Consider the following 25,888-nt stretch of genomic DNA (forward strand, 5'->3'; position numbering starts at 1 on the left):
GACTTTATTAGCCTACCTTCCTTCACATGTCCTACAGGCTTTGGCAGTTTTGCACATTTAATTGAAACACACTGACTTCTATAAAAATTAGGAAGAGAGGATGGATATGTTTAAGTCAGAAAAAGAAAAAGAACTTCTCATAATCTCTCTGAGTGCTTGGATGACGGGCAGTCCCTGCTGCTTTGTGTCCCACAGTGTTGTTTACACGGTTCAAATCTGATGTCTCCTCTGACCCAGGATCTGTTTCAGTCTCTTGGCTTTCGTGGGGGGGGGGGGAGGAAGAAGGTTGGGGTTCTGGGAGCAGGTTTCCCCCTGGAAGTCAAGAGGCATCTTCATTTTGCATGCTTCCCTTGGCATCTGTGCCACCCAGGAAAACGGTCCTGGAAAAGTTGTGAATGGACGGGCAGTTAGTTCCTGTGTCAGGGGATCTATGTCTGGACAAGAACTTGCCAAGTGTGTTCCATCCATCTGCCCAGGCCCACTGACTTGTGTGGCTTCCTAAGCAACTTAACCCTGATTTACCTCTGGGTGAGCCAACGACTGTTGAGTTCCTCTGTGAGGCAAATCACATTATCCCCCTTGGAAACAAACGATGCATTTTAAGAGGAACATAGGCAGGCTCTGGCCTTGTTCTCTGGTACGCTATTAGAAGCCAAACCTGATTCCTGCTAGGACAAGGTGGTCCTACTAGGGGTAGGTGAAAATCTCAGATAATCCACATTCCCCATGTAGCCATTCCAGTAATTCTTTCCTTGTTGACCTTCGCAGGAAAGACCAGGTTATTCTTGGATAGCAAAGCAGGATTGCAGACACACTCACACGTCACTGAGAAGGGAGGGAAATGTGCTGCCTTCTCTGTGGGGACATGACAAACACCCAGGCACTCCCAGAGAAATGCGGAGGGACCTACTTGAACACAATTCGGGTCAGCGATTTAACTTGGTTTTCTAGACATGAGGTAAATGTTCCATTTTTTTTTTAAATTTTTTTCTCTCTGTTACGTTGTATAAAAGGCGGGGTTGTGTGTTTGCAGAGTGAAGCTGTTTTCACCCTATGAATGGAGGACTGAGAACGAGATGACCGAGAAACCAGGTTTGAGGACCATCAGTCATCTTAGAAGGGTAATGGGGTCCCAGTTCTCTGCTGACTAACACCATGACCTCCAAGGTGAGGTTGGGAGTTCCGGGAGTTCTGGATGTGTGAAGTTCTGCTTGTGGGCCTCAGCCACTGCCCACCTCATATGACAAGCTCAACCATTAGCACAAAGAACCTCCCAGAGGTTCTTGCCACGTCACTAAAGCTAGAGAAATCTCTAAGACAGTGGTTCTTAAAGTTCCCAATGCTGCGGCCCTTTAATACAGTTCCTCATGTTATCGTGCCCCCAAACCAAAGTTTGTTGCTACTTTCTAAGTGTGATTTTGCTTCTGTCGTGAATTGTAATGTAAGTATCAGATATGCAGGCTTTCTGATATGGGACTGTGTGAAAGGGTCATTCAACCCCCACAGGGGTTGCCTCAGGTTGAGACCCACTGCTCTAAGAAAGCCATCCCCCCACTCCCCACCCTACCCCCCCTCTACCTGGCCTGGAGGTTCCTTCCTGGGGCTAATCTGGGATAATATGGCAGCTGAAACACAACTCTCCTCTAAAGTTCATATAATTTCTTTTAGGAATAAAAGAGTAGGAGGGAACATTCAATACTACAAATATAAAATCTTGTACAGAACTTAATATTATAGAGAAAATGATTTCAAACAAAATATTAATCTTAAAAAACTGAAAATTACTACAAATATGAAAACAAGGAAGAAATCATTTACACTGCACTCTTAATCACGCCTATGCAATTTTCCCATCAAGTTTCATCTATAAACTTTTCATTGCCTCTTCATTTAACAGGGATTTATGTCATTTTCCATAGAGGCAAGAGCAATGATACTGAATGCCAGATCTTCCATGGTTTATCATCATGGCCTTGTAGCACTGAGCATCGAAAAGTCAAGTTCACACGAATAACTTGGTACTGGGGAGGTCATATGAGCCAGATTCATTGTAAGGTTCATTTCCTGAATGAGCTGGAGAGTGGAGGGATTTCTAGCTGTCTTGTTCAGTGACTGATTTTTATGCTCTTCGGGTGATAGCACTAATTGCCCAGTGTGCTGATTTCCATGGAGCACAGGCTCATAGGAGCTTTGAAAAAGTCATCATCCACATGGATACCTCACATCCCACCCACAAGAAAACCAAGTCTCTCTTCAGTGTGGTTTTCTAACTCCTGTCTGTTTAAGTAATCAACCAATCTGAAAAGTTGACTCATTATATTGATGGGGAAATTTGTTTCGTCTCTGATATGACTTGAAATAAAAACTTGTATTGCGATTTTATTTGAGAGTAGTGAAATATTTTATCAGATTCATAGAAATACATAAACCTGCCAGGCAGTGGTGGTGCATGCCTTTAATCCCAGCACTCGGGAGGCAGAACCAGGCAGATCTCTGTGAGTTCGAGGCCAGCCTGGTCTACAAAAGCTAATTCCAGGACAGGCTCCAAAGCTAAAGAGAAACTCTGTCTCTGTAAATCAAAAACAAAAACAAAACAAAACAAAAAAAGAAAAAAGAGAAAAAACAAACAAACAAAAAAACCAGAAATACATGAACCTAATTTTATTCCATAGTTCACGTATGGTTATATGTACTGCTTACAAAGCAAATTCTTGGCAGGAGAGAATTTTAATTTTTGAATAGGTAGCAATGAAAATTGAATCCTCAGTTAGGAAGACTTTATGCAAATGATCAAAGGGAATTTAATTTTACAGAAACTTCTGGTCTTGTAGCTCTCACACATTGTTTTTCCTCTGTCAGACCAACAGAGAAAGAGAATATGAGAATTTCCTGGCTTCATGCCTTGATACCAATAGAATTACTGTATTGTTAATTTTAACTATGACAAGGAAGAACAGTGGTAAAAATTTAACTGTGTGAAAACTATGCACTATTAAGCAGTCTCCCGTAAAGCCACAGCTATACTTCCCCCAATGAATTTCTTAGTTTGGTGTTAATGTTGCTTATTTGTACTTTGGTGAGCAGGGGCAATTGTTAATGTTACCTTACATTTTTTTTTGTTTGTTTTGTTTTGTTTTTCAAGATAGGGTCTCTCTGCGGCTTTGGAGCCTGTTCTGGAACTAGCTCTGTAGACCAGGCTGGTCTCGAACTCACAGAGATCCTCCTGCCTCTGCCTCCCGAGTGCTGGGATTAAAGGCGTGTGCCACCATCACCCGGCATGTTACCTTACTTTTGTGAACACACTGCTAGAGCTGGTTCTAGATGTTGCAGCTCAAAACTCATTAACTCCATCATAAATTCATCAATATATGAAACCTTCAAAGTAAATCCATGTAGACAACAATCATGTGCCCCAACTGTACTCCTTCAGTCTCCCTGGCCCTCTGACATGAAAATAGTCCACTGTCCTGCCATTCTCTGGGGGAACTATTGGCTGTTGATGGATGTTGAAGGCCGTTTTCTTCAGCATATCCCCACAGGTGAACCCACCAACCTGCACGGCATGTCCATAACCTCAAGGATGACCATGGTTAAATGTGTTGGCTCACAAAAGAAAACAAAAAGGCACCAAGGTGGGAAAGTGACCTGTGGGGAAGGGAAAGAATTGACAATTGTGACAGTAAGATAAAATGATGGAGTAAATGGAATTCCTCTATATGTGAATGGAACTGTCAAAGAAAAATATCAATAAGAAAGACTAGAAAGGCATATATTGGAACACGCCCCTTATCGGTCTGATACTTTCTAATGACTGCTCATTTTTCTTTAAAGTGGCAGTCCTCATGATTCAGACAAGGTGCCCTGGACCCTCCTGCAGTTTTGCTTAACTAAAGAAAAGAACAAATTAGAAGGGAAAAAATGGAACTTAAAACTTGTATGCCACTAGTACTATTTCTAACAGAACCCATCCTCAAGGGATAATCACAAATTCAAACTCACGTTTACATACGTTCCTCCTGGTGTCCTCCGTAACATCCATAATAACTCACATGGAGTATATATTACATGACACAATCTGTCTCCACCCAATGACATGGGATTACAGGAACATGTGGCCATGCATGACTTTACATGGGTGGCTTGGGATATGAGCTCAGGATCTCTTGATTTCACAGCCAGTACTCTGATGCTCTCAACTCTCTCCAAGGCCTAGATAGAGTATTGTTTAATCTGTAAGGATATAATATCTGTGAAATTGCTAACTGAAAATATTTAGGCCATTCAGGATAATCTAACCTTAACAAATATATGCACATACATATGTGTATATGCACACATATATGCATAAACATATATAAACATAAAACACACACAGAGAAAAGCCCCTAAAGAAAAATAGAGTTTATTGCAGAACAGTCCACTTACTAGGTGGTTGTTATCTTTATTTTTACTTTCTTATCCTCCACAGCTCCTTCTACTGTGTATTAGCTTCATGACCAGATAAGTTGGAAAGGTTAAACTTGTATTTCCAGACTGTTCATTAAGTGGTAAATTCACATGAAAATGATCATAGCTAGGTGCTGTGGCACGTGGCTGAATTCCCTGCACTTGAGAGGTTGAGGCAGTAGGATTGCAACCCTGGGACCTGCTCTAACAGTCACACACACTACAACAGTGTATAATACGGCCATGCTAAGTTTCAAATGTTTTCTTACCAAAGAGAGTTTCTAAGTTTTACCACATTAAGTCCCAAAGTTTAAGATATATTTCTGTAGTGTGTATATGTGTTTGCCCTCCTGAGTTTAGGTGCTCTGTCTACAAACAGGAGTCTACAGCCGTCAGATCAGGGTGTCACAGACAGTTGTGAGTCACCATGTCAGAGCTGGAAACCAAACCTCTGAAAGGGTTGTGAGTGCTCTTGACCCCCAAACCCATCTACATTAAGAGTATGGATGGCTGTACATATTTTAACCATTTTTTCAAAAATACATCCAAAGACACAAAACTGAAGGTTCTTCAAGGTTCTTGCCTTTGCAGCAAGCTGAAAGAACCGACGTGGCTTGCTAGAATTCCTGCCCAGAGCAGGGAAAACGTGATTATGGATTGGGGTAAATCAGACGGCATAATGTAAGCTAGGAGTTTCAGAGATGCCAAATCCCCCCTTGTCTACCTTTGCAGAGAATATTTAAGCAGGTGGAGGCTGTGCTGACGCTGACAAGGCTGGGCTGAGCTGCCTGATGAAAAGGCAAAGGAGAACCATGTGATTGCACTTGAACTATGATGTCATTTGAAATGAGTTCTGCCAGCCTTGAGAAGCAGGAAACTCCCTCTTCTACATGCAACGGCATGTCCAGACTCATTTTATCCTTACCACAGGACGGCACAGGGAGAGGGAAAAGGGGAATCCGGAGGTTAAGAAATAGTGTCAAAATATATAACTGTTAAATTGCAGAGCTGGATTTCAAGCATTAAATGTCATGGTCTCTTCCCTCTTCATCTCACTCCCTGGGCAGAACAGAAAGAAGGACTCCCCAGATGTTGCACAAGGTATTCATTGTGATCTGAGATTGTTTTCATTGTTTTGGTAGGGGAGGAGTTGTAGTTTGTTTGTAGAAGGCATTGATGGTTTGCATGTGGGGTGTGTGTGTGTGTGTGTGTGTGTGTGTGTGTGAAGTGGGAGATTTGCTGATGCAGTCTTTCTTCTGTCCTTCTGTTGCAGTAAGGCTGAAGCGCCATCCTCCTGGCACAAATAAACCCACAAATGAAACTAGGAGCCACAATTGTTCTCCTCTGTGAACCACTTGAAGGGCAGACGATCCCTGGCCCATCCATTACCACATGAATAATTAAATACCTGGAGCCTGCAACGAGCCCAGGTTGGGCACTTGGTGAAGCAATTGACATTAAATATTGGTGAGCACACACTTGGTCAGTCATTAGCTCCTCCTAGTGGCTCCTTTGGCCTGTGGTCACCCAGCAGGTAAGGTGTTCCTTACTGTCCTGGAGGAAGCTCAGAGGTTCTTCTGCAGTGGCAACTGTCTCCAGCTCTCAAGACACAAGACCTGCCCACACTGAGGAAACAGTCACACCCCTGAGTGCCAAAGCTGATTTTGTCAGCAAACTAGTTTGACAGACCCAGAGCAGAGCCCTGACTCTTCCACTCCCGTGGCGTTTGTCACAAGCCACCCAACCCCGATGCCTAAGACCACGTAAAAACAGATTCCAACCACAGTTCCGTTCTCTGCTGGAGATGGGCAGAGCTTCTGATAACAGATCAAAACAAATACTGTCCAGGTGACCTCTGGCTGCCCTTCAGTCACGCTGTGCCCTTGCACTTGAAGAAAAACTTAAGTACCCCAAGAAAGTTTAATCACTTCAAATACAGTAACAAGGCCACCGCTCCGTGGGAGAAAAAGCAGGGGCGGGGTGTGGGAGACTAGCTGCTTCCGGTTTCTCCATCCAACCCTCCTGTTCACCTCTTCTTTGGAAATGACTCCCCTTTGAGAATCAGCAGGTCCCAAGCCTCAGCTCCCCACACCTGCCGAGGGCTTGACAAATCCAGTATTTAGGTCTCCAGGGACATCTTGGTAACTCAGAGGGAGCTGAGTCTCACAGGTAGGATAAGCATTACCGGTGAACTTGCAAGGAAATTCTTAGGCAAACCTAACTAGGACTGCCTACCTCGAGGTCGCTAGGACAGGACAATGACAGCTAGGTGAATCCAAAGAGCACTATAACCAAACGTTCAGGGAGACCCCTCTGTTCTTTAAGGATCTTCATGCTCTTTCTGTCATCCAGGCTGACTTTGCCACGTCTCAATCTTGCCAGACCATGTGCAATCACAGTTAGGTGTAAGACCTGTAATCTACCCCACACTGAGTAAATACACATCGATTTTTATTATTGATGCCATTAAAATTGGGCGTTAACATTCCACCTGCCCCCCACACACACACACAGTGGATGTGACATAATTGAGATGGAAAGGTTATTTTAAAGGGTTGGCACAGTTACTCAGCAATACTTAGACCATAGGCATTCCCATCACACATAGTTGAGAACTCACTTGCACACACACACACACACACACACACACACACACACACACACACCACTACCACCATCACCACCACGAAACAGCTTGGGTTGCTCAGAAATGCTTTAAGCCTTTCGAAAAGCAGCCACCATTCTAAACATACTTCATTGTGGGGCGAGTTTGTCTAGAAAAAAACTAGAGACGCCAGAATTAGAAACAAATCTAGGTTAATATCCTGGCTTTGCCCTTGAGCAGGGTTCCCGTAAGCAAATCTGGTGACATCTGTTAGTTCCAGTGCAAAGGGGTGCCACTAACACCCAATTTACAAATCTGCCTGGGGGAAAGAGATGATCCTATGTATGAACTACTTCACAGAGCCTGATACCAAGCAAACCTTCAAATGCCCAGGGCTCTGCCTTTTCCCTAGTCCTGTCGCATTGCTCTTTCAGTGAATCTGGATGCAGGGGAAGGGAGGGGAGGGAGTGGATGGGAGGATGTGTGTACGCCAAAGAATGTGAATACTGCCTTAGGATTGCCAAGCAAGAGCCTGGCTCCTCCATCCTCCAGCAGTGACCCTTAGGGTAGCTACACATCCTTGTATGTTACAGATAGATCAGCGTCCCCAGAATGGACCAGCCTGCCATGCTCCCGGCCTGTCTACTCTTCCACTGAGTTTGTGTTTTCCTCAAACCTCTGGCCCCTCCCTGGGTTCCTTACTCACTCACTCACTCAGGTAATTATTCAGGAAATCTTTATGATGAGCCCATCCCCCTGGGGTGCTAGGGCAAGCAGAGCATTCTGAGCTCTGCCTTCAGGGAGAGCCTGTTCTTGGGGAGGAGACGGGAGAATAAAGCAGGCATTCATTATAACCTGTGACCCTTGGGCAATCGCTATGACAGTGCTCCGATAGACAACAGAAGTGTCGGTATTGGGGGTGGGTCACCATGTTGTGTGTGCTGATTAAGTGGGCATCTCTGAAGGAACCATAGGCCAAAAAAAAAAAAAAATGCAGGGATCTCAGCCACGAGTGATCAACAGTAAACCTTGATGGGACCCTTGTAATGAAACGTGTAAGGGAGGGGTTGGGGTGGTGAAGGGCAAAGTACACTTCCTTCTCTAGGGACTCCTCCACTCCCACAATGCTGAGTTCCTGTCTAAGGACTGAACCATACGGACAATCCTGTGTGACTTCCACCTGTGTTTAATAGCAGCTTATTTTTTTATTGTACATTTTTTAAAAAACTTTATTTAGTGTTACTTTATGTACATTGGTGTTTTGCCTTGAGCATAGGGTGTGACCCTGGAGTCCTCTGATAGTGCCCCTCACCGTTTCTGTTTCACTGGTTTCCATGGTCTCGTAGATGCTCCCATTGGTGCCCTGGCTGCCAAGCTCCCAAGGCATCCTGGCTCCCCATAAGGCCTTCACCCAGGATAGGCCTTTACTTCATACTCTGCAGGGTACAGAGTGCTTCTGCCAGCAATACCTCCCCTGGACATGGCACGGCAGTCAGCTCTGGCCGAAGAGTTATGTGCTTCTGGTGGCCGCCCTGCCAGCAAAGCCGTTCCCAGCATTTTCCCCTGAAGGCTAATACCGAGTCGTCCCAATCCCCTCTCCCCGAGCTAATGCTCTTTCTAGAGGGCATCCCAAGTTCTTTTGGCACGTTTTCCACCTCCATCCTCTCCTCCCACTCCTGCTCGCTCTCACCACCCCACGCAGATCCTGTGCTGATTGACTAACGTCACTGGCTTATGTACCAGGGAATCAATCAGAAGATGCCTTCCCACGCGGAGCAAAGCTCTTGCCTGCCCTCCCGCAGGTTGCTGCCTCTGACATTTCCTGCATGCCCAGACTGGGTCTTCGGAAGCCTCGCCCCCTCCGGTTGCTCTGGGCCAGTGGTTCTCAACCTGTGGGTTGCGACCATCAGAAGCCATGTTTTTCCAAGGGTCTTAGAAACTGAGACACAGCTTAGTAGCAAAATCACAGTTATGGAGTAGCAACGACAAGAAATTTACCGTTGGGGTGCCAGAATCTGGGCATTCAAGGGTCTGGCAGAGGCTGCTCTAAGTACCGACCACCATCCCACACTGGTCCTGCTGAGTCTCCTTTGCACCTTCTGCTGAGTACAGATTTCTTCCTGCGCGTTCTCTCACTGTTTGAATGGAATCCAGGCAGGAAGGGCTCCCTGAAGCCCTAGATTCCAGCAGCTCGCCCCTTGCAGCCTTCCAGATAAAGGATATTGGACCAGTTCATGGTCTTTGGTCCATAAAAAGCAATCAGTTCACCAACGTCTTTACCAAAGCCAGTCAAAGAGCCGTCCGTGCAGATGGTGCATGCCGGCCTGGGCACTGTCCTAATTTGATTTCTCAGAAGCAGCTCTTTCTGCCAGAGTGCGATGGAGCTCAAGGACTGAGGGAATTGATAAATGGATAGCATTTGAACCTTTATAGGTTTTCTTTTTCTTTTTTCTCTTTTTCTTCTTTTTGCCCCTTTGAAGCCAAAACTTTCCTCTGCAGTCTAGAAAGAAAAGAATTCCTCTCTTGCTGTCTCTTCCCACACAGACGTTCCCTTCTCATGTTTCTGGTTCCATTCCAGGTAGCATAGCTAGATGCAGATACCACTGTTGCTTCTTACTCCAAATCTCTGCTCCCTTCTTCCCCAGGGTTGCAGAGCCACCAGGAAACACAGAGAATGGCAAGGAATTCCATTTGCAAATCGTTCTCATCCAGAAATCAAGAGCTAATAGCTGTTCACACATCAGTTTTCTGCATTATAGATGCAAAGAAAAACTAACTGCATATACTGGATGTCTCTCTCTGTCTCCCCCCCCCCATCGTGTGTGTGTGTGTGTGTGTGTGTTTGTGTGTGTGTGTGTGTGTTTCTCTCTCTGCTCTCTCTTTGTCTCTGTCTCTCTCTGTCACTTTCTGTCTTTCTCTGTATGTGTCTGTCTCCATCTGTCTCTCCGTGTGTGTGTCTGGTTCTCTCTTTGCTCTCTGTCTCTCTCTGTCTGTCTGTCTCTGTCTCTCTCTGTCTGTCTGTCTCTCTCTCTCTCCTGCACGTGAAAGGACCATCACTTGACACATCTTACAGCCTGCTCTAATGTCATACTTTATGAATCTTCAAGTCAGGATTACTCTTTGATCCAGCTGTTGACCCTTGGAACAGATAAGCGCCTCCACACACACATCAGGGTGTTCACCAGAACAACCATCATATTTAGCTGTCTATCAGCTATAAGCGAGAGACAGTTTAGAGTCCCGAGAGTAAGTGATGGGACACAGAAATTGTAAGCTTGTCATGGAATACAAGGCTATGAAAACACTAACAGTCATAAATAACACCTGTGTTCAGTACATGCACGAGCATAGAATACTGTTTAAAAATTCATTGTGCTAAGTGAAATAGCCAGACTCATAAAGACAAGTGGTACACACAGTCTCTTTTATAGGGAACCAGATTTAAAATTATGTTTAGGTGTGTGTGTGTGTGTGTGTTTGCCAATGTGTATGTAAGTTATGAGACGTAGGGAAGGGAGGACGAGATATCAAGGGTGATGAAAAGTAGAGGCGATAATGGATTATCCATAAAAGAAAGGCAGAATGGAGATGTAAGGGGAAAGGAAGGGAACCAGCCAGAGGGGAGCAAGGCGCAAGGGGAAGATGGCAGTGGGGTCATGAATGAATGAAAACAAAACATACATGCCATAATAAAACTAATTGATAAAAATAATGCCAAAAAATAAAAATTAAAAGATCACAAATTAGTATATTTACAAGGGTGTGTGTCTACATACATGAGTCTCATCTTTGAGAGAACATCCCAAATATTAATTTTATTGATCTGTGGACAGATATTTTACAAGTATGGAATGTTTATAGTCTGGTTATCTTAGTGCTTTAACAATCAACATTTATGTTTGTACAAAATTTAGAAAGAGAAAAATCACTAAGAATCATTTTTTTTTATTTCAAAATCACTATTTTTCTCAAAAATGACGGTTCATGGCTTACTACCACAATGTGTTTGACAACTTCCTTATCTCAACTCCCTAATTTTATATTGAGGGGTGGGGTAATGTGGTGTAGAAAAAAGAAGTATGTGACTAATTTAGGGACAAGCCTGGACTAGAATTCCAAGTCCTCTGTTTCTAAAGTCTAAAACGTCATTGTGCTTCCTGACTATAATAAACCTAGTAACAGATTATGACACAGGTGTGTGGTGTGTGTGTGTGTGTTGTGTGTGTGTTGTGTGTGTTGTGTGTGTGTTGTGTGTTGTGTGTGTTGTGTGTGTGTTATGTGTGTTGTGTGTTGTGTGTGTTGTGTGTGTTGTGTGTTGTGTGTGTTGTGTGTGTTGTGTGTGTTGCATGTGTGTTGCGTGTGTGTTGTGTGTGTTGCGTGTGTGTTGTGTGTGTGTTGTGTGTGTTGTGTGTTGTGTGTGTTGTGTGTGTATGGTGTGTGTGTGTGTGTGTGTGTTGTGTGTGACAGATATGCATACTCAGTGTCTTACACTGCTGGGTTTTGTTTTTTTATCTTTCAAAGTAAAGCTTTTATTTATTTATTTATTTTTAATAAAAAATTTCCACCTCCTCCCCTCCTCCTTTTTCTTCCCCCTCCCCTCACTCCCCACGTCCCACTCCCCTCCCCCTCCCTTTCCAGTCCAAAGAGCAGTCAGGGTTCCCTGCCCTGTGGGAAGTCCAAGGTCCTCCCCCCTCCATCCAGGTCTAGGAAGGTGAGCATCCAAACAGGCTAGGCTCCCACAAAGCCAGTACATGCAGTAGGATCAAAACTCAGTGCCATCGTCCTTGGCTTCTCATCAGCCCTCACTGTCCACCATGTTCAGGGAGTCCGGTTTGATCCCTTGCTTTTTAAGTCCCAGTCCAGCTGGCCTTGGTGAGCTCCCAATAGGTCAGCCCCACTGTCTCAGTGGGTGGGTGCACCCCTCGCGGTCTTGACTTCCTTGCTCATGTTCTCCCTCCTTCTGCTCCTCATTTGGACCTTGGGAGCTCAGTCCAGTGCTCTAATGTGGGTCTCTGTCTCTATCTCCATCCATCGTCAGATGAAGGTTCTATGGATTAGGAGGATCAACATCATAAAAATGGCAATTCTCCCAAAAACAATCTATAGATTCAATGCAATCCCCATCAAAATCCCATCAAAATTCTTCACAAAACTTGAGAGGACAATAATCAACTTTATATGGAAAAACAAAAAACCCAAGATAGCCAAAACAATCTTATACAATAAAGGAATGTCTGGAGGCATTACAATCCCTGAGTTCAAACTCTATTACAGAGCTACAGTATTGAAAACAGCTTGGTATTGGCATAAAAACAGAGAAGTCGACCAATGGAATTGAATAGAAGACACGGATTTTTTTTTTTTTTTAAAGCAGTTGGAGCTATACATTTGCACATCAGTATTGTCTAACCCCTGGGATTAAGGTTACCATTTTCTACTCTGATCTCGTCTCAGTTTTCTCTGTGGCCCCTGAGCTGGGGTCCCCACTCAACAGTATCACGGTCTTCATATGGAATTATGAGAAATGCAGATTCCGGGGCCTCTTCCAGGCACATGGCACCTGATACTCTAAAGACTTGAAACTCCAGGGACCCACGACCATGCTTGAACCGCTTTGCCTCTCCAGGTGGCTGATGTTTGCTCAGCTTCAACCACCCGGTAGAGCCAGCAGGCAAAACCAGGACAAGACAAGCCAGGAGGAAAGTGACGGCCACCTTACTTCTCATTTCCTTCCTTTCTCAGCCTGCCTTCACTTCCGCCTTATCGTTTGCAAATTAACCTAGAAAATTGTTAAGAACCTGGATTTTCAGGGTCAAATGGTCTGGGCTTACAAACCAATGAATTCACATGTGATTTTTAGAAATTTACATGACCTACCTAACATCTTCGTTTCTATTTCTTCATTTACAAAGTGGGGTGAAAGTCAGTTCCACCTGTTGGCATTACTATTTGAGGCTTATTTGGCCCCAAGGGTCTCTATCAGACATCTTCATTGTTCCCAATCTTTGTGTTGCCTTTTGTCCCATTAGAAGTGTTACACGCTCTGAGTACACCCCCCACCCAATGCCTGCAGATTGGGCTTCCCAAGTTTTACAGGCTTAATAAGAATTTTCTTGCTGGGCAGCGGTGGTGCACGCCTTTAATCCCCACATTTGGGAGGCAGAGGCAAGCAGATCTCTGTGGTTCGAGACCAGCCTAGTCTACAAAGCTAGTTCCTGGACAGGCTCCAAAGCTATAGATAAGCCCTATCTTGAAAAAACAGAAAGAAAAGAATTTTCTTATATTCTAGTCTATATTAATGATTAGTTGCATTATATTAATTTAGTAGGCTAAATTATATTTCCATAAAGGCAATATTTGTAATAAAGCAATCCCTGTGGTCATTACTTTTTTCTTTATACATTGCTATCATTTGGGTCTTAAGTGTTTCCAAAGGCCATGTTCCCAGGGTGGTGTTACTTGGTCCCATAGAGAGTCTGCTGTTCACTGGGAGCATGACCTTAAAGGGGAACCTTTTTTTTTTTTTTTTTTTTTTTTGGTTTTTCAAGACAAGGTTTCTCTGTGGTTTTGGAGCCTGTCCTGGAACTAGCTCTTGTAGACCAGGCTGGTCTCAAACTCACAGAGATCTGCCTGCCTCTGCCTCCCAAATGCTGGGATTAAAGGCGTGCGCCACCACCGCCCTTGAAGGGGAACTTTTGACCCCAACTGCTTCCTCCCTCCCTCGTTCTCCCCTGGATCTGAGCTGAGACTCTTGCTCTGCCGCATTCTCCAGCCATGACATGCTGCCCTAGCAAGTCCAAAGCAATCCGGTCCTCAATCAGCAACACCAACCACGGACCGAATCCTTCAAAGCCACGAACCAAAGTAAACCTCTTTATAAGCTGTGCTTTCTCAAGGATTTGTTATCCTAATAGAAAGGAGACTGACACAGAGATGTCACGAAGCCATGATAAAGTCACACAACGTAAGGGCAAGCCCTGTAGAATGACTGATGCTCCTCTAAGATGGGGGAAGTTCAGACGCAGAAACACACCAGAAGGAGGCCATGTGACACGGGGTGGATATTGGAGTTACACTCTCTAAGTTGAGAACAAAGATGGTTAGCAACTGCCAGAAGGTGAGTGTAGGTGAGGAAAGACCCTCCTCCTCTACCAATTTTAGTCTGAGACTGGGCCTGCCAACACCCTGACTTTGGACCTCTGTGGGACAGTTATGCGTGCTATTCTGTACACACACACGCAGATGGTGGCAAATCGTTGCTTCCACTCTGATAAAAAATATATGTGAATGGTTTGCCATTATATAAGAAAACAGATACTGATACTTCAGAGATAGGGATTTAGTGTCAGGTGGTACACAGGAAAAAGCAATCTTATGCGGGAAGAACTCTCAAGTATATCATGGTCTCATCAATCACAGGACGGTGATTAATGGCAATCATTACGGACCCATGTTGATGAATAAAGCCGAGCTCGCACGGGCTATGTTGTCTTTGTGGCAGAGAGACTATGTGAGGCTTCGCAGAATTTGCTTCTCTCCAAATCTGAAGGCCAAATGCATCGAAGCACAGGAGAGCCATTGTATTTGTTCGGATGTTTTCTTCCCAGTACAAACTACTATCACAGTTCAAGTAAATAGCCCCTTGCAAACTCAACAAGCAACGTATGAGTGGTGACTTATTTGCTCTCACAGATAACTGAACTGCAAAAAGTCCTTGTAGAGGACTAATGCTAAATGAAAAGTATGAAGTAAAATTTTGGCTAAGTTAAAAAAAAATGCCTCTTGAAGGAAAGTCTAATAGAGTTACACTGTTCCCCTCTCCAAAGACCAGAATTCAATTCCAAATATTGTCCCATTTCTTACAGATCTAATATGTGTAGATGCACCTCTACTGTGGTTATTATTATTGAATAAAAATTTAAACAGAAAGTATTGTCCCTAAACACAGCAGGTGAAACAGAAAATATGCATCTGTAAGGCCATGTAAAAATCACAGAATATTAACTCCCTAGTGACAGACGTTCATACTTGAAGCTTGCATTTTACAGATCCGATTGATGGCAGAAACGGCTGCCTTGTTTTATTTCCATGAAATCTTTAACAACAGTCAACAGGAGCGGAGAAGGTGGGTCTGGATCTCACTAAATGCAGTAAAAACCCAGCGCAGGCTATTCTACCAAACACGCTCTCCCTTTAGTTCCCAGGACTGGACCATTACTATCCTGTCTCAAGGCTTAGGAAGAGCAGAATGCAGAGGCTAACTCCAGCTAGAAATTATAAGCTATGGGAACCTGAAAAATTGTAATTATTTATCCTGGAAAAGGTAATTAGCTGGCAGATGCCTTGCCCTAATTAAAACACTCTGTCAATTACTTGGCCCCATTTATCAAGATCTCCAACTTCTCCAGATCATTTTGGTGTTCAAATTATTATGTGCGGGGATATTTTTCCACTCCCTTCATTAGACTAATACGCTTCTCCTCTTGCATACTTAGAAACGATAGGAGAATCTGGTTCCACTACCTAACACCTCTCCAGGCACTTTCCCATGAGAGGAAAACACTTGAGACATCTCTCAAGATCATCCCACTTTAATTAGAATGAGTTTTAAAATATTAAATAACGATCACGTACAGTCATTCAACTAAAGAGTCAAATAAACGAAGGTCAAGAAGAGAGATTCATTTTGGAGAAAATATTTGTATTGGAGGGCTTATTGAGCATTAAAAATAAAAACACTGCCCACATTGTTACAGGTCTTGCAGTAAGGTATAATGAAAGCCCGAGATTGTCTTTAAATTTTAATGCACCAAAAAAATGAGTTTTCAAGATTCTTTCCTACGCCACAATAATGGGAACGCTGGCTATGTATGAAGTCCACCAAGGGCAGAAAGGAGACACCGTAGCAATTTATATATTCGTTTCCATTTTACATCATGCTGTGGCATAAGAAGAGGAGAGCTAGTTCTGTCTTGATTTATGACTTCGAGAAGGTATGGAGTTGTGGGTTGGTGAAATCACCCGGAGAATGCCAAAGTCAAGTTGGGGCATCACAGCTCCAGCGAGAAGGCAGGAGATAAATTGGAAAGAGTTCAGAGACAAGCATGGAGAATGATAAAGGAATTGGAAGACATGACTTATGGGGCAGATTGAAGCTCCAGACGATGCATCCACGAAGCTGGCTTGCCAGGGTGATGACTAAGGCGGTAACATGATAAGACTTGAAGAACGTAAACAGCCAACTCGGAGAGCAGGAGGAAGGCTGGGGTTCGAGGTGCGTGTAGCGTTCAGAGATGAGTCACGGAGACCTTCAAAGACATGAGGGGGTAGTCTTTGAATGTCAGGAACAGCTACGCTCACAACGAAGGTTCTCGGACCAGCACTGCAAGATGGCTCTTAGACCATTTGATGTATCAGAGAAAGGAGGAAGTAAAGCCCCCACGGTAACCATGGTTACAGTGCCTTCCCAGGACCATCACTCTTTGGATACGACCTACCCAGATAACTCAAACTAACCAGGATAACTTCATGCAACATTGATGTTGCCGGATCTTCCATAAGCTACTAGGACCCACGTAAATAAAACATCTGGCATTTTAGTGGAACCCTTTCTTAAAGGTATATAAAACAGCTGGCATAAACATCTGGCCTAATACAAGAAGCTAAAACATCTTATTTCTTAAATCTTTTTAAGGTTAACTCTTTTTAAGCTCCACAAAAAGACATCATGGAGGGGGGTGTTCTTCATTTACTGATTTTCTTGTTTTCATGCTTGTCTGTTTTGACTTTCATTTTTGTTGCTGAGATATTTTTAGTTGCTTTCCGGGGGGCATGCTATAATTTTCTCCATGAGTTTTGGGGATCAGAACACAGGTCTTCATGTGCAACAAGGACTTTAGCAACTGAGCCCTCTCCCGAGTCCAGAAAAGCATTTTACTGGGGCTAACAGGTTAACACTTAAAGTTGCTCCTACCATCTAATTTCTCATTAACCATTTAAGCCTGTGATCGCCATGGGAAAACAACCGCGATGGAGATAGAAACAAGTGATGTGACCATGTTCCAATAAAACTTTATTTATAGAACAATGTGGATATCCTATCCTTTCACTATACCAACTGCTTGTCCTTCAGCATTTTACTCATTTAAATATGTAAAACACCTTTAATCCCCGTGGTTAAAAAAATTAACAGGGAAGTAGATTCCCTAAACTAGGAGGCTGAGCAGTGCTTGATTTTATTTCTAGACGCACTCTCTATATTATATGATTAAATAATTTCAGATGCTAAGTGTGGCATTAAAAACTGTGAATAGAAAGTTCTTTAGCCGTGATTCAACCAATAGGAATTAGGAAGCCAAAGATGATGCCCCTGAAAACAACAAGAGAAGTGGGTCCTCCTCAGATGGAATCTCCAGGGCCATCTGAAATCAGCTACTGTTTCTTCCAAAACAATCAGGTGGATTTCCCCCAAAATCATGTACAAGGAGAGTAACAGGCAAGCATAGTGTCTCTTACCCTAGACTCTTTCTTCAAGTTACCTTATTAAAGGAAAACAACAAAAGACAGCGTCACTGCCACTTAAAGCCTCCTACCTTTGCAGCACAGGGGGGAAAAGCACAGAATATAGACCTTCTGCAACCTTGAGCCTTTCTTCTGGATGTCTAAGTCCTACCTGCTTCTTTCCTTCAGGCTGGACAGTTGGTGGACATTGCTATTTCCACGTGCTTCTGTGTCGCTAGGCTGCAGATGCATAGTGCCTAACATGGCCATTGAAACAGAGTCAAACTCACACCTGGGGTTAGTCAGCAATCCAGCTGTTCCTGTAAATGTTGAAGTGCAGGGACACTTCTTTTGTGCCTCACCCCCAGCTCTCTTCCATGCAACTGTTTGGATTTATTCCCTGTGGATTGGAGTGTCCCTCAGATGGCTAGTGTGAGCCCTATGTAAACAAGCCAGAATCTCAAAGCAGCATTCAGACATGGGAAGGTTCTGTCAATGGAATGATTGTTTCAAAATTGATGCCTCCAGCTCAGAGAGTGACTCACGGCACGGCAGCCTAAATGTTTATCTAATGTTGTCTAGGAGAGAAAGGGATGGCTTTGGCTTCTGGTGTTGTCAATTCACTTGAGGGCGGGGGAGGGGAGGAGGCAATACAAATGAATATGCATAGATATTTGTAGCTAAATAGAAACGACTGGTTCCTTTCAAGCCTCATTCAGCACAGTAAAAAACAAGCTGCGACTTCTCAACTGCAGCTTTCTCCCAAATTTATAGGGATAGTTTTGTGGTTTTCAATATCTTTTAATAGGCGTGCGGCATCAAAGCTAGCAACGTTTACTTAAGTCAGTAAATAACCGCTTGGTATTATTTGAATGTCTGTGTCCCAAAAGGTAACAAATTCACTACTTGTGGGAGTGAAAATATTTCACGACACCAGCGTGGAAGACAAGAAGAGAAGAAACATACCTGTGGTGGGAACAGTTGTCAGGCTGGTTGAATTACTAGCGCTCTGTAAATCACCTTCTGCAGTAAGAAGGAACAATAAAAGAACTTTGTCTCTGCAAAACAAATTGCAGGTTTGATCATTGCTATGAACTTAAAGGCATCACCCGTGCCACCACAGAGTGTGTAGTCAAATGGGGAAATACGGCCAAGTCCACAGCACACACCTACTAATTTTGATCAGTTTGCATCTATATAAGCAGTAAAATCTGTTTAGAACTTTTTCAGTTCTCTAGAAAAACCAAAGAGAGAAAACACATAAATTGGAAGGCTTACTGAAGTTTTAGAACAATCAGAAGGGCCAGGGATGTCGCTTGGGTCGGCATGTTTGCTATGCCCAAACTCTAGGCTTGATCCCCGGTTTGGGTCTCTAATCCCAGTCTTCAGCAGTAGAGGCAAGGGGATCAGCAGAGAATGTCCAAGGCCAGCTTGAACCGTGTCAGAATCTGTCTCAAATAAAACAAAACAAAACAAAACAAAAAACCAAATGTAATACATGACCATGCGAGCCTGAATGGGCCCTCTAGATCTAATCTCAGAAGCTGGCTGGGTCAGGCTTCCTTGGTACTTGAATGGGGCAACAACTATAACCAGTTGGTCAAAACAGAAGACATGAAAGCAGCCGCGACACAGGAAGAGCATGCTCTGGAAAGTGGGAGGCAAGGAAGGAAGGACAAAGGGAATCCTAGAAGCTCCTGCTCGACTACAGACAATCAGGGGTGTGCCAGTAAGGACTATAATAAAAACATTTCAGCATAAACTCGTAAAGCCAGGACTGTGGACTCAGCAAACTGAAGCTCGGGTGCTCTCTGTGTGTTCTGGTGTCTTAGCTGCTGCTCATGTGAAGAAACACCGTGACTGCAGGAGATCTGCCCAGTTTTAGAGGATTAGTCAGTGAGCATCGTGGCAGATAAGAGGCATGGTGATGGAGAAGTAGCTGGGGGCTACATCCTGTCTGCAGGCAGTAGGCAGACAACAGAGAGATAGACAGACAGACAGACAGACAGACACTGGGCCTGTCATAAGTTGAAATCTCAAAACCTACTCCAAGTGACACACTTCCAACAAGGTCATGTAATGTTTCTCAAAGAGTTCCACTGCCTGATGACTAAGCATCCAAAGACATGAGACTATAGTGCCAATTCTCATCCACAACACCAAGGCTAGCTATCTAGCTTTCACATCTTTAACATCTTTCTTTCTTTCTTTATTTGTTTGTTTATTTGTTTATTTTCTTTCTTTTCCATCTCTAAATGGGAGTAGAACTTCCTTCACAGGCTTAGAATGAGGACACATTCGATAGACGTAAAAGTGTCTAGAACATTGCTTGAGAGTAAACCTTATGAGTGCTGGTGAATAATGGCTTGGACTCCTTTCTCTTCAATGGCCAAGAAAACCACAGTAGCGCATAAGCTGCATTGAATCCCCTCAGAAGCAAGTCCTGGCTTTACCCCAACCCCTCACTTCACCTTCCTCTTACCATCTAAACCTCATCCTTCCAGTTTGCTGACTGTGTTGTTTCTGAAGGGTGAGGTAGGCTCATATCAAATGCCAAGTTCTTTACCTATATCAAGTCATTTGATTTCAACTGACTCCGTGAGTTAAAAACATTGTATCATCAGAGAACGGAGGAAGCGAGGAAGCGATCGTTTGAAGAGTGAATGAAGGTCACAGCATCACCCAGCCAACAGATGACAGGCAGAGGCAAAGTAAAGACCAAAGAGCCAGGGCTGAGCTCTCTACAGGAGAGAACTGTCACAATCGTGCCCCTGCAAACCTAATCAGGAACCAACGCGATAACATTCACATACACTGGTGTGTTTGAACAGAGGCCTCGGCAGAAAGCACTGGAACCCTGCGTTTCAGTCACAAACACACTAATAAAGAAGCGCTGGTGGGAAGGAGGGAATTACAGCCACTGGTCAGTCTCCCCTCTCTCATCAACTACCTGTAGTGTTCTCTCTGCCAAGCTCCACAGAATTTTACAGAAGTCAGGAGAAATCTGCCATGGGTGGGAGCCATGAAAGCTGGGTTTGTGTCTTAATGAAGACTGCTTCCCACTTTAAATCACATAAATAATCCAGGCCTATTTCTCAACATCAGAGTAAACACCAATCAGAATTGTGTGTGCAACATTATGGATAGGGATCATCTAGGAAGAAGTATTAATGTTCTCATAGAAAGAGTGGCCTTGATCCTTCTAGTTAGAACATCCCTAACAGCAACCTAGAATATATTTAAAAAATAAAAGCCTCTCACACTGTTTTTCTTGATGAAAACTGTTGCTATTTAGTTACTCAGATAAATGATAGACAGAGAGACAGAGATGGGTGATGGTGATATAGAAAGACATATATGTACTATATACATACATGGGTAGAGACATGGACATATAGATACTTAATTAAGTTCATGTTTTAATCCACTTAGTTCTTCATCTACTCATTACTAGCTTCCTGATGACTGTTTAGCTTTATCAGGTAGCATAAGGTAAACCCAGCTCTGACGTACTTCTTGCACTGACAGGATCAACACTGGGAGCTTGGTTCGTGGGTCGGGCAGTTAGAAGGCACAGCCCTGGGCATAGCATCACATAGTTCTTGGGAAGCTGGTGGTAGTCGCGCAATTCCTGGTGAAGGTGACTGATCAGAATCTGTCCATAACACCAGGAAACAGAAAAGCAGCTTCTCTCTTCAGAAGGAGAAAAGGACCCAAGCGCTATTCAGAATGATACAAAAACTGATATGCACAAAGTGTTCGCTATGCCATCTAAAGTTCAGCTGTTAGGTTGAATTCTATGAAACAGAAATGAAAAACAAAAAGAAAAAGAAAATGGGGTTCCCTTAAGAGCTCACAGCTTCCCCAACTGACTGGCTGGCTCGAGGTACGGGTGCTTGCCGTCATGTCTGACAACCTAACCTAAGTTTGGTTTCCGGGACCTGCATGGTAGAAGGCTAGAAAAAATTCTTTCAAGTTATTGCCTGACCTCCCTACCGTGGCACAACCACATACTTGCCCACACAAAATGAATGAATAAATAAGTAAATATAATGAAATTTTTAACAAGAATCCAGAGCCTCAAGATTGAAAAGTTTTGCATTTGTTCTGATGTAACCCCTTCTTTCACATTTTTTATGTATGTATGAATATATATATGTATTGTTGTGGGGGTTAATATGGGTGTACACACACATTCATACACACACACTGCGAGCCATCTCATCTGCCTAGAAGTCCCATATTGAATGAGGGCTAGGGTGGACTCCATTCAGGGATGGCTCCAGTTCTATTTGTCCGTGGAGTAGAGCAGACCCTTTTCCCCAGTGATGCTGCCTGGTTTCTGAAGCGGGCACACAAATGTCTGAAGCACACGAACGCTGATGTTACTTAGCTATGCAGCATTCTCCATGGGACTAGAGGTCAACCTTCACAGAGAGAAAGCTGGATTTTCACGCCAGGCATGGGGCTTGCTCTTGAGAAGACGAGGGGCTGAAATGAGTGGGCATGGATGAGTGAGTGCCACTTGGAAGCACAGTGAGTCACGGAAACATCAACACACTTCGCTTCTGGTCATTTTTCTGATCTCTGCATTTTCAGATTCCCAGGCAATAGTTCCTTAAAGTTTCTCAGGATCAATAAACCTGTAAAATCCTCCTGATTTTACAGATTGAGCTGCAGTTTAGAAAGGCCTTCTCAAGCATGAGCTATGTGTGTGGCAGGTGAAGTCAAAACACAAAGTTAAGAAATTGCTCTCCTCTCTCCTCCTCCCTGACCCAAATACCGACATTCCCAGAGCACTCGGAAGAGTTTGCCATACACCGGGCACCCAGCTGTCCAGTTCCAGTTTTCTACTTGCCAATCACTCATTTGCTTAATTCATCATGGTGGGTTTGATTTTAAAATTAATTCCCCTGCTAATGTTCAGATGTATGGCTGAGTATTTCTCTCTGAAACTGACTACATTGTGTTGGTGGGAGGAGGCAAACGAAAAATCATGAATTGGGTATTTCTAAACCGTCTTCCCACTGAGTTTGAAAGGGTATGCTTTCAGTCCAATAAATGAGGTCTAATTTATGAACATATCATTTTTTAAAGCGAAGCAATAGCTTTAAATTTCCAGCAGGTTAAATTCTCAAGAAGACACACATGTCCTTAATTTTGGAAGAAAAGTTGCCAGCCAGAGGAAGCTGGAGAGGAGGGCTCTTGTGATTGAGGTGTCCACAGTGGATCACATTTCATTTCATCTTGCCATGTGCTTTCTGGGGAAGGTGTCATTAACTTTGGTTTATGGGTTAATAAGAATATTCAGGTATAGAGTGGTCAGACAGACTTATGCAAGGGCCCCACATATCACCTAGACAACCATGCCTTCCTGTCCCGGCTCTACTATGTGCTTGAGGGGTCCAGGTCAGGGTGACATGGTACCCTAAAGTCTTTTTGACTCTGATGTTTTACATGCTGCTTCTTCTTGGACTCTTTCCCATTCTTCCCAGTCAGCAGAGACCAAAGGCTGTGCCTGCCCAATCTACCTGCATTCAAAGCCATTTCTGTTCCCCTCAGGGTGTGATGCCTGCATGCTAGACAGCCACCAACTTTAGCCTATAGTATCTGGTTTTGTGGTGAAGCCCTTCTCTTTCGGCAACTCATCAGATGAAAACTTCATATTGCTTTTGGAAAAGTCCATTGCACGCCTAGCATCAAGCAGAACACCTAACCACCTAGGCTTCAAAGAAACAATGAGTTCAGAAAGAGACTTTGCAAGATTCACCTTATTTCCCTGGGGCTCTTGATAAGGGGTAAGGTGTCACCCTTGAGTTTTGTCCCCAGACTTCCCAAACCAGGCACCTATGGAACACTCTCCATGTTGGGTCTTTGGCTAAAGACACACAGTGTGGGGGCATGAGGTGTAAGGATTGCTGGGATGAGGGAAGAGATGCTGTACATTTCATAGAGAAGTACAAAGATACCAGACTCCGCAAAACAAAGTTAAATGATGAGTTCTACAACACTGAGCAGAATTTCCTCCGGAGGCCATATTCTTAATCACACTTGCAAATATTTTTCAAGAAAACCCCTGGATAAGTTGTTCTCTGATTTTTCATGACTTGGGTATATTATTTTTACAATTGGGGAAGAAAAACAAAAGCACTTTCTCTGTTTTATTTATAATACTGGGATGTGCAAGACACTCATCTGCCTCCTTTCCCTTTCCTGCTGCCCTTCTGAGTGATGCAGTTGCTACTCAGAAGCCAGCAATTGGTTTCATGAGCTTAGGATGGAAGGGTTCATAAGACCTTTTGGGTATTCAAGACCAAAGCACATATATTTAGAATGAACTAACAAACAAACACCACAGCCCCCACAAAATGTGGAAACCATTTCTTTGATGCCTCTCCAGGTAACCTCTGCATGGTCACTAATATATTTGAACAATGAATGTGTGAAAATATGCAGAGGTGTGTGTAACTATGGTAGGCAAGCACCGGCATTTCCCATGGTTCATTTGGACATGAAAATCCTTTAAAAACCATGTCTGTCAAAAGTAACCTTTGTATTCTACACGGGACATCTAGAGTCAGATACTTGTTCTGATCAAACACTTCATGGTCCAGTGAAAGTTCTTTGACTACGCAAAAGAGAGTATGTTTATTTAGGTTAAAAACAATCAGACTAGCAAGTGTCTTGTACTGAGAACTCCTCGATGTGAATCTGAGAATTCATTGGACATTGTTGTGAGGTATTTAAACGACCTAACAGCAAGCAAGGGAGTAATATAATCCATCTTGCAAAATAAAAGTCTTGTTGCCATGATTAAAGACATAAACCACTAATCCAGAGAATGTGCACTCATGGAGAGGCACAGATTACATAAAGGAACGCACATCCTCTTGAGTTCTATTCCTGTCTTGCATTTGGTTCATCTTTAAATGGTTTGATAAGTACAACAATATCAACGGGTAAACATAATTGTATAAACAATGAAAAAAATAAACTAGGGTGCATTAAATATTAATGTGCCATATGTTGCTTTAAAATTATACATAAAAGGGGAAAATTTTATATACAAATACACAATTGGATAAAAAGTGAAGATTTTTAACTCAGCTGGGATTTGGGGGTACTGCAGCTTTAAATAAACATCTGGATTTTCTCTGAACTAAATGCATTAGTCGGTTTTTAAACCACAAACAATGAATATATTTAAATAATTTTTAGGAATATGGAAAACAGAAGGATCTTATAGAAAGACAATTAGAAAGAAATGAGACTGGTTTTTCTTGTGTGTTCTATAAGCCAACTCTGAAAGCAATTAAATAAAAGATTTAAAAAAAATATTTTTAGCATCCACGAAAACAGATGGATGTCAAGGTTTAAATTTCATCTGTTCCCTACCAAATAATGAAATGAATAAAATCTCGTAGGCTTAGGAAACTAACTTAGACACTCTGGGCGCAATTGCCCATCTCCCCATATATAAAGGTAAAAATGGCATCTGCCCCGTGGATTTACAAAGATTCAAAGAGAATTAACGTGAAAGCTGGCATCAAATCTTCCTCGCTGCAAGTTCGTGGACCCTCTGGCTGCTATCACTATTATTTTATTATTATCGTGATTGCTTTCCAGGATTTTCCCAGGCTTGTTAAAAAGCCAGCGTTTCACTTACTGTCAAGCCACTTCTGGTCCTACAGTTTAAACACAGCGAAGATCATATATGAGGAATCAGCAGACCATTTGGACCGCCTGCGAGCCGTCTGCTGTTTGCTGATGCCGCCTTGGGAAGAGAGCAAAGATCAGCGAGATCAAGAAAGCGTGTGAAGAGGTGTTACTAAGTTCAGGCTAAATTAGGAAAAGCTGTCCCGTGGTGAGGCTGCACAGCATTAACGTGGTGTATACAGAAAATGCAAGGGTTTCTATGCCCGGCATCTTGGATTTTTTTCCCCTCGTTTACGAAGGCTAGAACAAGCAATAGCACAGTTGCCTTGCTGCTGATGCCCACGCGCTAAGCACTTAGGAACAGCCTGCAAGAGCCTTTGAATCCTTCCTGGCTGGGCTGGTTTCTAGATCCTTGGGGATTAAGCGCTCATTGACAGCTAAGCCTGGGAAATGTCTTGAGGGTTACATTTGGTACCGGTTCTTGTTAATAAATGTTAAAATACTTCTCTAGAAAATTGGATACAAATCCTGAGCGGACCAAAATCCAATTCTAAGAAGAGCGTTCAAGTTTGCCAGGATTTCTGTCTGTTTAAGCGAACGCATAGGTCTCGCTCATGGCAAAACAGATTTAAATATAAAGACTCCGGGGAGCCTTCAGTGCTTCCCTGTGTGGATTTTCAG

Source organism: Microtus oregoni, unplaced genomic scaffold (assembly GCF_018167655.1).
Source record: "Microtus oregoni isolate MIOR12 unplaced genomic scaffold, Mior012 000004F_ref0000308, whole genome shotgun sequence".
Classification (NCBI taxonomy): domain Eukaryota; kingdom Metazoa; phylum Chordata; class Mammalia; order Rodentia; family Cricetidae; genus Microtus; species Microtus oregoni.